Genomic DNA, 13,441 nt, shown 5'->3' with positions numbered 1-13,441 from the left:
CCTATTTTATTGTACATTTTATATGTTATAATTATAAATTACTAAAACGACGTGCTTGCTAACCGTACCATTCCGATTCCGCAATGTTTGAAGTTGACATCTGTTATATAATGAACTTAAATTGAAAATTAAAATGTAATAAATACATAATAATATTATTGTCTTTGTATGCATAGCACGCACACAACTGAATACATCTTCCTTAGACTCAGTACTTACTTGTTTTTATCTTTCCATTACATCTAATTGAATTGAGACATTACCAGAGAATAGCCATAAATGTAATTACCATCAATACCACTCGAATGAATACGTATCACTCTAAAATAGTTTGTTTGGGGTTCCGTACCTCTAAAGGAAAAAAGAAAACCCTTATAAGATCATTTGGTTTTTCTCGGATACGCACAGGAGTATAAAGTTGAAATTGATACCAAATAATGATGTCTGCGGTTCCTTGGAGCTGGGAAAATATCGAACTAAGGCTACGCCATTATGAGATATGGCCGTTTATGTCGTTTGTTTTTATTAAATCGGGAGAATGTCAGTCAAACGTATCACTGTAAATATTAGCCATTTCTTACATTAACAATCCGCCACTAACCTTGGAAACTAAAATGATGTGTCCCCTGTACTTACACTGGTTAACTCACCTTTAAAACCGGAAGATCATAATAGTATGAATTCGTGATGACCGAATGGTACTTATACTACCCAAACGAGCTTGCCCAAAGCCCTACCACAAAGTGTATGTTTACTGTTATTTAAAAATAGCACGATAATTTAAAATATGATTTAATATTTTCTCAATAAAAAACAATCAATATTTTATGTTCACCCTCCTTGAAATATTTAAAAAATATTTATAAAATTGACATTCCGAAGTCTAGACGCTTGTCTTGTAATAAAATTAAATAAACTACATTAAGTCGAAGTATCAATATCGGTTTAATCAATTCAGTGGTAAGCACAATTAAAAGAGAAAAAATATCTTTCGTTGTAATGTGTCTACATTTTCATGGTAAATACTCAGGACAAGTCTCGAACTGACACAAAATTTTGCCCTACTCGTATTGAATTAAATTCATTCAGCTATTTACTATTCGCAAAGGCGCATTTGAATTCAGTTTCGTATTATTCGACAGCAGAAGAAGTATTTCTTCGGCGTTGAGACATTTACGATTTCTTACATTATGCTCTTATACTTAATGCCAGACTAAGAACGATGTTAAAACATTCTATTATTTAGTTAAGGATTATTACATAAAATTCATCTACAAACAAATAATTTATGTAATAAACTTTTTAAGCAATTTCCATTTGTTCTACGCTTTTAATTAGGAACTGTACTGTTTTTATATAAATCATGGTTACCCTATTTGTGTTAAATGAGGAAGTTATCACAGCACTTACTCGAGCACGTGTCTCGATTACAAAACGATACAATTAACAACACCAGAGAATATGTAAATAAGTGTTAATTTGTTTGTAATATTCCAATCTTAATACGTCATATTATATAATTAATTTAAACATACATATGTATCCTATGATTCTAATTATACTGTATTCTGGAACTTTTCGTTTAACGCTAAGTACTTTAAGCACTTTAGGTAGCTTAGTCGCTTACTTTAGAAAAATAATATAAGAGGCGATGCTGATTTTCTATTTACCATATTATATTAATGCAGTTAGCTGATGTATCTAACATATGTCGTTTTAATTTTGAATTCATCAGCTAAATACAATGGATCGACAATTAGTATCGAAAGGTTAGTTTTCCCTAATTTAAATACTGGACTGGCTTATAAAGGCGCACACGAAGAATAAGATTTGTAACTGAATTGTTTTAACGTTGTGTATAAACTTTAAATTGATTAGAAGTATCATTTATAATCAGGAGTTAATCAGATTATAGCATCAGATACGACGTATGACAAAAGGACAAATAAATCATGGAAATATCACATACATCTGACTTGTCCCATGAGAAAAGTAATGTCATTTATTATAATCATCATGATCTTGTAATAAAAGTCATAAAAAAATCATGAAAATTTAACTTTACTGCAATAAATAAAATTTTACATAAGAAACCTAGACCTGATAGAAATCAATTTTCACTAGTTACGATTCAGTTAAGATTTATTTTTGAGAGGAAGATCGGTCCAAGTTGCATCGAAATATGTTCGGGACGGTATCGAACGTTATAGAATAATTAAAGTTATAGATTTTGCCTCCTGGATCTATTCATAGTTGAAAATCTTTCTTAATACCTGAACGAGTTATCTATATATAGATACTACGTCCAGACCCAAAGATATTATTAGCACCAGGAAGTTGGCTGGTTCAATTAAATTCAACACGACAAATAGGCGTTGAAACAAATACGGAATCGCCTAATACGGCGAGGTATAATCGACTAATGGTCATAATCATCAAGATTCCATCTCAAGGCAATGCCAATACCGGCCCTAAATGGTCAGGGGACTTGTAACGAGGCTATCTAAAGTTCCTTCGAAACCCCATTACCGAAGGAATGGTTTTTGAAGTTTCTTATTAAAATTATTTTATAATTTTTGCCTGGCTAGTTGGTCTAGTGGCTTGATACAAGTCTGAGATACGGTTCTGAATTAAAATTTCAGATATCTTTATAAAATTATTAAGCTCCACCGAAATACTCTCAGAATGTTCGGTGTGCTTAATCTCCACTGCCTCAGAAGCATATAATAGCGTTGGTCCTGCTTTCGAAATTAGCAAAACACAGCAGTATATTTATACTAAATTAATTATGTCATAAATGTAATTACATCTTTTACGATGCTCAGATATATTAGTAGTTATATAAGCCTAGCAGTTAAATTCTGCCTTTTATTTGACAAATATCTAATGAGCAACCTTTTTAGCAACATAATAACGGTGGATCGTAACATAAATACCGCCTATTCAGGAAGTGTTTGAGTTACACCATGTCTCGATTCGACGGGACACAATAGTAGACCATTTTTATTTATTTTCTCAGCGACTGACTAACTACATCCGGGTTTATGTATGTATCTATTTACTGGTCACGGCGAGTTGTTTATTAAACATCGTTCTCGTCTCATATTTTAATCATGATCCTACATATTTTATGGAGGCAGCCACTCGCAATCTGCGTCGATAAGCAAGAATGACAAATGGTTGATTAAATTTATAAAATTGTTTTTATACATTTATTATCGTTGATCGAACTCCCGATAAGTGTTCTTAAACACCAAAAACGGCTAAATAAATTCCGTTTATGCGATGTCGTCGCTTTAATACGTTTCATTCATCACGGTAAAGTCAAATTAAGGGTTCTTCCGCGTCTTATCAAAATCGTAAATCTGTTGAAGTGTGAATTTTTATGAGTCAGTCACCCCTGTTGACGACGAGGAAGGCCTGTGACCTTGTCGAGCGTTCGACCTCGAGTGGCACGGGGCGGCGCGCTCCAGCCCTTATATGGCAGGTCTCGCGCCTGCGCACGACACTTGATGGCTTCCAGGTCACGTGGTACTTTAATTACATCTAAATTTTCGCATTTATCGCTGTCAGCAGGAAATTGTTTACGTGTTTGTACGGTCCTTGCGTTACGTTAAAGGTTTAATAACCGACACGACCATGGTCTCGTAATTATAATATTAAATTAGTCTTTCTGACATTCTGCCTGTTTTTGGCTCCTGACCCCTGTCAAGGAGCCTCTTATCAAAATCTTTCTTCTTGGTCACAAAAAATAGTCACGCTGCGTTCGACGATTCGTTGTACTTTTGTTAATTCATTATCTTTTTTGACGTGTCCTGTAACTCGTTTCGAGTACTATATAATAAAGAGGAATGTTTAATATGTTAGTTTATATGTTAATAACTCACGCAAATTCACCCCTTAATCTAAGTCAACATTTCTTTTTTTAAATTATCATACTATATACATATATTAAGTACTTTTACGTAAGTAATTTTTCCATGCCTCTTGAAAACATTATGAAAAATATAAAGCAATGAAAATTACGATAGTTTTTTCAAAACATTAAATCAGTGGATAAGAAATAGAAAACAAATACGTATGAACTTATTTTTTCTCCCATGTGCCAATATCGATTTCGAATACAATTACACGCGCAAAGTCAGAGCCAGATGCTAGTCTTTTATATGCAAATTACAACAACATACTTCAATATTATAACAAGTTTCTTTTATAAAATTCCCTAAATTTTAAATTGAAGTCTTGAGACTTAAAATATGACGACATTTTTATTACAATAAGAAGATGCGTATGTATGTGTCTGGTTTAACTTCTGACACGTTCTGAATTTTTATATATATACTTATATATTCTAGCTACCAAAAGCAACTATTTATCAGAATACTATAATATAATTTTATACTTATGTATAAAATAAACAACCTTTAATTCACTACCAGGCTAAGGGCTGCTGAAGGAGAAGGTTTGAAATCTACTCAACCACGGCGCTTCAACGCGGTGGATACACATTACACATGTGACAAAATTTCATTGAAATTAGACACATGCAGATTTCCTGAAGATTTTAATAATAAGTTTAATGTTTACATGTAAGGTCGATTTACAAATTGTATTTAATATATACTATGTTCAAATATCAGCTCGCTGCACACAAAAATTAAATGTCTTCACCGCACGCCAATTTTTATTTTTCATTTTTCCGCGACTTTTGTCACTCGAGATGACAGATGCCATAAAAATACAGATAATATATATTTTACATAAAATATAAATCTAATACTACAATAACTATATTTATTTTAATTTATTTAATATAATTAATTTAAATGTAATTCGCGTGCAAAATGTTTACAGTCGGATAATTCTGTTACAGTTTTATTACATTTTTATATTAAGAGTAGTTACGATAATATAATGTGATCGTGTGAAGGTCCAACAAGTTATTGCTCGTCAAAGTTTTATCTTAGTACTCGTTATATCAAGGTTGACACAGCGAGTGCACCGGAAACGGAACTGACATAGATCCTTGCGAAATGTATTCATTTGACATTGTTCGAGGATTAATACATCGATTGCTATTAGTATTAAAGAAATTTATAGGTAATACAATGTCTTTTATTGCTAAAAAGCGGTTATTGGTGCCTCCCAGCAAGAGGCTGATTTGTAACATTTCCAGAAAGGAAAACAATAGCACAATTAAAGAAATTATTAGCTTGTTAGCTTTAGATTTAATATACATTGTAAAATGATTTAAAATGCTTTTGCTAGGAGAACCCAATTGTATTTTTTTAAAGAAATATATAAGAATTAAATCCGACTTAAAAATCGATTGAATGTATTCCTCAAAGAACCTGAAGTATAATATTACCCCCCCAAAAAAAACATAAAATTTAATTTGTAATCAATACAAATTTTATATTATACGTAAAAATAGACAATCTCTTACTTTTTCGAAGTCAATTAAAGTACTAACTAAAACTCTTAGTGTGTTGCTTCATAAAATGACTTCGTATGTAAAATTTAAAAAAAAAATCATACACAAAGTGTAAAAAAAATAGATATTTAAAATAAGGATGACTAGCAAGAAAATTAAATGAAAGTTGAGAAAAAAAAAGTGTGCGATGGCCGGGAATCGAACCCGGATCAACTGCTTGGAAGGCAACTATGCTGACCATTACACCACCATCGCATCTGCTGTATTCAACAAAATACGCAGCCATTATCATCTTTTCGCTTCAATCTAATGTCATTGACCTATGAATGATAAAAACAGTTTCATATAAAAACAATGCTTATCGACATACATAACCAGTTATTGGTCCATTATTAAAACACTAGCATTTTTTTACACATGTTTTTAACACATAAAAAAAGTATTTTAGACATGTATGCGGAATTTTAAGATTAAGAACAAAAAAAAGTGCGCGTTAGTCGGGAACCACAACACACTACAAGCCTAAATAAATATGTTAAACGGAAGCAATGATAAAATGTAACATAAAATAAATTACATATTTAAATTTACTGTAGACTTCTTGTGCATACACTTAGATATATTTTTTTTTCCATTTTCTTCATACTCATGTTTCCATTCCATTATCACGATCAAGCTAGAAATAAGCGTAGGTATTTAAATCGATACGAAGAAATATTTATTCCTATTATAAGGAAAAAAATCCATTGTCATAGTAATACCAGTTCTAAAATAATCTAGAATTGTCTGAAATGTATCGATTTTTGTATTTTTTGTACAGATTGTTTTTCCGCGATATACTCAAACGGCATTCTATTCATAGTATATAAATCTAACGTGCATTATGTATTAAACAAACAAATTAACGATATATTATTGCATATGTGATAAATTATATACATAGACTAGTTGAAAACCAGGCTTCGTTCGGGTAGAGTAAATAACTAAACTAAACAAATACGGTTTATTATTTACTTTTCATGTGACATATAACTTTTTCGTGAACGTGATCTATAATTTATTACGGATAAGTTTCCATCGAGTCTACCGTACCCCTGCACGAAATTATATACATATTTGGAACACATTTTCTGAACGCACCCGTAAACGTCAAACATGACCGCCCGTTGAACTGTCATATCATTGAATTTTATGGATTTATTATCGAAATATCGCGATTATACCAATTTTGCGGATATAACTTGTCGACTAAAATATAATTATTTTTTAACTATCTATAATTGTGGATATTTTTCGATCGGGTCTATCGTAGTCTTGCACGAAATTATTAATAAAGATAAGTAAGAAAAAAACGATAGAGTAAGTCTTGACGGAAGATCGCGGATGGAACCGCACATAATTTTTGTAAAAAAACCGTCGTGATAGTTATGCATAAGACTACATGTCGGATGTTATGTTATATTAGGCTTTAGTACAATATGAACGGGTTGGAATTGGGTATAATGGTAACACCAACAAATTCTAACTAATAATTTCATTTCATTAAGTTAAGATGTGTCTATATGATCAGTTAGGACATGTAGTATAATAAATTGAATAAAAACGAAACGAATTCATTTCAATGAGCAAGATAATATTGTGATAGGTAAGCGCGACAAGGTGCTAAATATGTGCATATTTTGTATCGAATCGCACGAGCGTATAAAGCAGTGATGTGCAAACTAATTAATCGATAAACGATTATCGACATAAACGTCACGGATTGCCTAACTGAATAATAAAGGCATTAGGAATAGGGTTGTCATTATTTACTTTGGTGAATATGTATTGTATGCACTTTAATGTGCTTAAAGCGTGCATATTAAACTTATTAAAACGTATATAGGATGCTTGGATTTTAACCGGCAAACTTCGTTGAAGATCTATGCACTCTTTCCACTGAATGTCTTGGCTCCATTAAGACGTATCACATATTAACGTAACGTTAACGTTAATCATATAATAACTGTTAATCTGAAACGCCATTTTATTGCAAAATATATATTTTTTAGGATAAGAGCTTACAAAATCAGCTCGGCATTTAAGATCCGATTTTTTTTTTTAAATTCCAAAATATAAATACATATTTGATTCGATAGTAACAATCGAGTAAATAAGAATTTTTTTAAAAACAAATATAAAAAGAAAATATATTATTATGAATATAGCAAGCATTTTATCAGCCCTGAGGAGCGTGCGCCGGCGCATCGGGCGCGTCACAATTACTTTGTAGACCGCCGCCGGTGGGTCGTGATCGTTGAGATTGCGCGACTGTTACCACGCATTTGCATATAATAGGAATCCAATATTAATAAAAATATAAGCGTAGAATAAGAATATAATTAAAACTTAAATAGTTAATAATACTAGAAATAGGGAGTACTCGTCTATAATTTTACTAGGTATACTTTGCACAAGCACATCTGGGTAGGTTAGAAAGAGTGATGATTACCATATCAAATATTCTCCATATCAAATAGCGTCCATGTCTATGGGTAGCTGTGATAACAACCATTTACGAGTTCACATTCCTTTACTAAATAAAATAAACACATTCAAATCTAAAACTTTAGCTATTAATAAAAATCCAATAAATTAAGAAATCATATGACTTGACATAGATGTCACAAATATAATATCAAGATATCGTAATTTGTGTTGACTGTTTCTCATAATGTCATTCGAACGATCTAAAGCAACCGATCAAATCAATCAATATTATCAAATCTCAATCGGTTTAACAGCCATATGGCTCACTTCGTTTTAGTTTTAGATAACGCCTAATAATGTTATTAAAACGTCTAAAATAACTTGTCTTACTATGTCTTTGGCTTGGCGTTCGATACCCTTATTAGCATTTTTTATGATATTCACAGTAATTATATATTTGTGATTGACTTACTTCATTCGACTTAGTTATATATCTTATAAAGCAAATCACTTAGTTCGTTTCTTTCTGCTCTAATATAAGGATCATCAGTTCAGATTCCATAAAATATTTTAAGAAAGTTTATAGGTTATGTAGTATCACCCACACACTTACGATCTGTGGAGATGTAGCAGTAACATATAATAGGGGGAGACCGTGCGAAGCTAATATTATTAGATATGTCGTATAATTGAAACACAAAAACAAACATAAAATAATTCTAATTTACGATGAGAATCTCCTGAACAATGTCCTAAAAGGAACAGTCAATTTTTTATCGAAGAAATTCCATGTGTTGCTGAGTTACTTCGGTTACTCACAGTTTAATCTAATTATATAAAATAAAAAACGAGTTTTTTACTTCATGGTCACCCCGTGTCGGCACGTTTTGTCGCAAACGCGAGATAAACCCGTGACCTTATATAATTGGCGAGCGTTCCCACGACAGATTTGACCTATGTCCTTAGTTAGCCACAAACGGCTGTGGCGCCTAGCTTGAAGAACAATAGGGAAACTCAAAATGACCTAGGTCTAGCGTAGACTATCTTTGAAGCTGTTATTGTTGCTATAACTGAAAAATAACTGATGGCACGTAAACGTTTGATAGTAATAGATGCCCATGATGGAAAGTACCATCTAACACAGATATAGTTTTAATACAAAATAGAGCAAAATATATTACAATCATATGTAGAGCAGATACGTCACATATGACTAATATTTAAATATAAACAGAAAGTTCCTAACAATTTTGACGTCTTCATTAAAGATGGTCATAGCCTGACCGATGTTTACTAAAAAAAATATATTGTAATCTCTTCAAGAGTGATAATAAATAAAATAATAAATATTGGACAACATCACATACATTACTCTGATCCCAATGTAAGTAGCTAAAGCACTTGTGTGATGGAAATCAGAAGTAACGACGGTACCACAACCACCCAGACCCAAGACAACGTAGAAAACTAATGAACTTTTCCTACATCGACTCGGCTGGGAATCGAACCCGGGACCTCGGAGTGGCGTACCCATGAAAACCGGCGTACACACTACTCGACCACGGAGGTCGTCATGTCGTGATAAAACTTTTAAAATATTAAGATAAATTTGTTTTCCCATTTAACATAATTAATTTGATAAATACTGTTGGTTTTTTGTTTCACAAAGCAGGGTGGGTACTAATTGTATACATACGTACGTAACTTTAAAAAAAAACTTCTGTTGACCCGTATTTATCCCTAAAAACTTAAAATGATCCAAGTGACGTGACTAAAACCAAGTAATAATAAACAGATAACATTTTAACACTCATTGTGTTTAATGGACGTGTCAACGGTCATTATTAAAAAAAAAAAAATTATCAAGATAGCTTTGAACAGTGCAATGGTTGCAATCACAACATTGTTAATGTTCAAACTCCAAATTGCAAAACGGATGACAGTTTCAGCAAATCGAACCATTAATTTGTATTTAAACTGATTGTCAAGATTAGAATTCTGTTATTCACTTTTAGTATACCTGTTGCCGTATTTCAGATATTAATTTCATCATAGTTTGTTAAATTTAAGCAAGCAACACCTGCACAATTCCCATAATTTAGGCTTAGTCTTGAAAGTTCATTGAGTAGCTCGGAATTTGGTTTACCGTGAATTTGATTTATAAAATATATATTTTATTTCTCCTATTCCCCATATGTTCGAATCGTAATCATTATTTATTTACCTCTGCATATTTTTATACAGATTGTGCAAAACTGTGTTGCCAGAATTTAAACTAGATAGCAATTTGTAAAAATTCTAAGGAACTAAACCGAAGGATGAGAAAATAACGTCAGATTGTATGACATAGCAATTAATGTTATTTTAATCTTATGACAATATCTATATGCGTAATGATTTGTATTTCCAATCATTTGCTCAATCTGTTGAGATGAGGAGGCCACCGTCATAGTCTAACCAGAGGACACTTGCTCAGTGTCATCTCACAGGCACAGATTATACTTCAAAAGCGGTAGTCATACCTTCGTGGTGTTTGGTAATAACCGGAATAGTTTAACGTGCTCTGCGGACCAAGGTTAGAAAGACCCCACAGAGAACAATTATTGATCATTATTCGTAATGAGTGTAACAAAACAGTTACACTACAAAAAATAGTTTTTTCCTGTTCAAGATTTGTGATACTAATAGTATGTATGTGAAATATCCCTTAATAACAAGGATCACAGAATTAGTTATTCGTGTGTTGATAGGAATATGGATAAAATGATATATGAATCAACCGAAATATTTTCGTTTTAAATCCTGGAAAATACCATTAAAATTACCAAAGTGTACATATATAGGAAAATGTCGTTAGAACGCTGTACGTGGTAAATTCTGAGATATATTTATGACACATACAAACGTCACAAAGTAAGTCGGTTTTCGTTAATGTTTTCGTTGACAAGCAAAGCATATACCTAACAATGATATATTTATGTTCTAATCCATTTACGTCGGAGTTATCGAAGTTTCGCTTGCTTTATTATAATATTAAATTTCGCAAATTTTATTATACAATATTGTAAACAAATCCTTATTCGAGAGTCTATTGAATTTGTCGGCGTCAGGCGCACTGCGGGAACGCATAATTCAATATTAAGGGCCATTTGTAATGACGTTACAATAGATGCTGCGAGGAACGATCAGTGCTAATATTTTATTGGTAATGTTTTGTGCAATATATACTTAATTTTAAACAAATTTGTGTCTTATAATATTGCTGTAAATATAATGAATTACTTACACAGTTTTTGTTCTATCATCGTGTATAAATAAAAAATGTAAATCCGTAATTTTTCAACCGTGATAGTTTAATCCCTATTATGTCTCTGATGAGCCCTCGAACTATTTATCTTTGCACTAGATTTACATGCAAATCGAGTAGAGGGTTAGTAGTATTTTTAATACACGCTCTTAAGATTTTTCTTAAAGTAAAAACGGTAGCTTTTTAAGTCATTTAAGCTTCGAAACCCGCCTCGAGCCAATATTGTTATTTTTATGATGGATGTTTTAGTAGCAGCTTAGAGTTAAAAATTTAGTAGCGGTCTAAGCACGTGTCGGATTGCAGTTATATCTACCGATCTATGAGATTCAGGGAAGAGGGTTCACCTTTGCAGCCAACCTTGCGTACTATAAAATCTGTACTAGTTGAAATTGCCCACTGAAGGCAAAATGAGATTAGAGATATGTTTAATATTATATTATTCGTACATTTCGCAGCACGGTTTAAATCGCTATAAGGGGAAACTATTAGGATTATCCTCTTCTGTTTCTCTGAGTATTATTCCTAATGAATTTACCCAATTCTCAAATAAGTATATCAGTAAGCCTGACTCGTCCCTCAATTTTATTCATTACAAATTCTTACAAAAAGATAAGTCTATATCTTATTGAAAAAATAATGTTTCAATATTAAAATAAATATTGTTGTGAGAATGCAATAATACTAATAAATATCAATTTAATTTAATACTAATTTTCCACCAATTTAATTTGTTTTTGTCGAATCAACCTTGACCGGACACAGCCCAGTTAGTAGATAGGTTGTCGCAGAGACAATCAGAGGAAACGCAACAGTACATTTTACTTTACGACACCATAACATTATGTCAGCTGCAATTTCCTGCTGCGAAACGACATATAAATTATTATAGTGACTCATATCAAAGTTATGATAAGCGTAGAGAAAAACTTCAAGTGAAAATTAACTGTTTGTATGTATTACCACATAGGACCAAAACGCTTCCAACAATTTCAACAACGGTGACGTGTGTTCTTATTACTTGTTGTATGAATATTACACCTAAGTTTTAGATTTTGCTGTCTCCATACTACACAAGGGACAAATAAGTATTATATCCCATTATAATTTCGCACGAGTTAATAATTTATAAAAAAATATATTATAAAACAATCAATACTTATATAGATATAATGTCCTTATACTATATTTTATATGAATAAGTATCATTTCAAGTGTTCTATAAATCTTCTGTGCTATTCTGCAAAAACTAACTTCGTATGTCTCGTATGGTTTTTTTAGGGTGACACGCTATATTCAAACTTGAATCGTTTAATTTTAATTGTTTTGTGATTAGTCCATTATTTATGTTTATATTATAAGCTACATGACAAAAAAATAATTTATATCTCAAAAAATATACAAAACAAAACATAACTTATAATGTGAACGTATAACTGAGATATATAATATAATAACTCACAAATAACATTTAACTAACGGTAACATACTATCACTTTTTAATTAAAAATATATTTAAAAAAAAATAAACATCTTCATTGACCAGCGAGACCTAATTTAAGATGAATGAATAAATTACAAATCAATCAACTTTAGAAAAAAAAAAAACTATTCGAGTAGGCTTCTACGAACATTTAAATATTCTTTTCGAAGATTAATTATACATGAAGTGTGATTGCAATACATCGATATAATTGGGACTCACAAATTGTTCTGTTCTATGTTTTTTGAACATAACTAACTCATAACTTTAACTAATTCTGATGTCTAACGATACCTTAATCATTATCCTTTGGTGAAAATCGTACGAAAAGTCTTTTGCAAATTATTAAGTTTATCGCGTTCAGACAGACTGACGCCACAGATAACTTTCTTTTATAGTATGTAGTGATTGATACTAAAATATGTAAACGAAATGTTCAACAATTATTATACGAGTAAGTATGAAAGCTACAACGATTTCAGAAATTAAGAGCCCAGAGAAAAGGCGACAAGGAAATCACCAGTTATTCCTCATTAAACAGGATATACACCTGTTAATTAAAATACTATTGAATTCACTGAAAATAAACATATCCTGTTTAATACATACCATGACATTGATTAGTTTAAAGATGGCGTCGTGTATGTAACTCATCCAATTAAGCGAATTGTTCGTTGCAAGGTGAGAGGGGCAATTACAATATTAATTGTGACCAAATACATCGAATTAACTCATAGCGTAGCACATGTTC

General features: G+C 31.6%; 1 protein-coding gene and 1 non-coding gene across 3 annotated transcripts in view; both read right to left on the bottom strand.

Annotated features, from left to right (window-relative positions):
• Window positions 1–13,441, bottom strand: part of LOC125071647 (GAS2-like protein pickled eggs) — a 115,637-nt gene that overhangs the window by 15,670 nt on the left and 86,526 nt on the right. The window lies entirely within an intron of this gene.
• Trnag-ucc lies at window positions 5,618–5,689 on the bottom strand. The gene has a single exon. It is a non-coding gene; the product is annotated as a tRNA-Gly (tRNA).

This window comes from Vanessa atalanta, chromosome 20 (genome assembly GCF_905147765.1).
Source record: "Vanessa atalanta chromosome 20, ilVanAtal1.2, whole genome shotgun sequence".
Classification (NCBI taxonomy): Eukaryota; Metazoa; Arthropoda; class Insecta; order Lepidoptera; family Nymphalidae; genus Vanessa; species Vanessa atalanta.
Note: the sequence above shows the minus strand (reverse complement) of the source record. Positions and strands in the feature narration are given on the sequence as shown.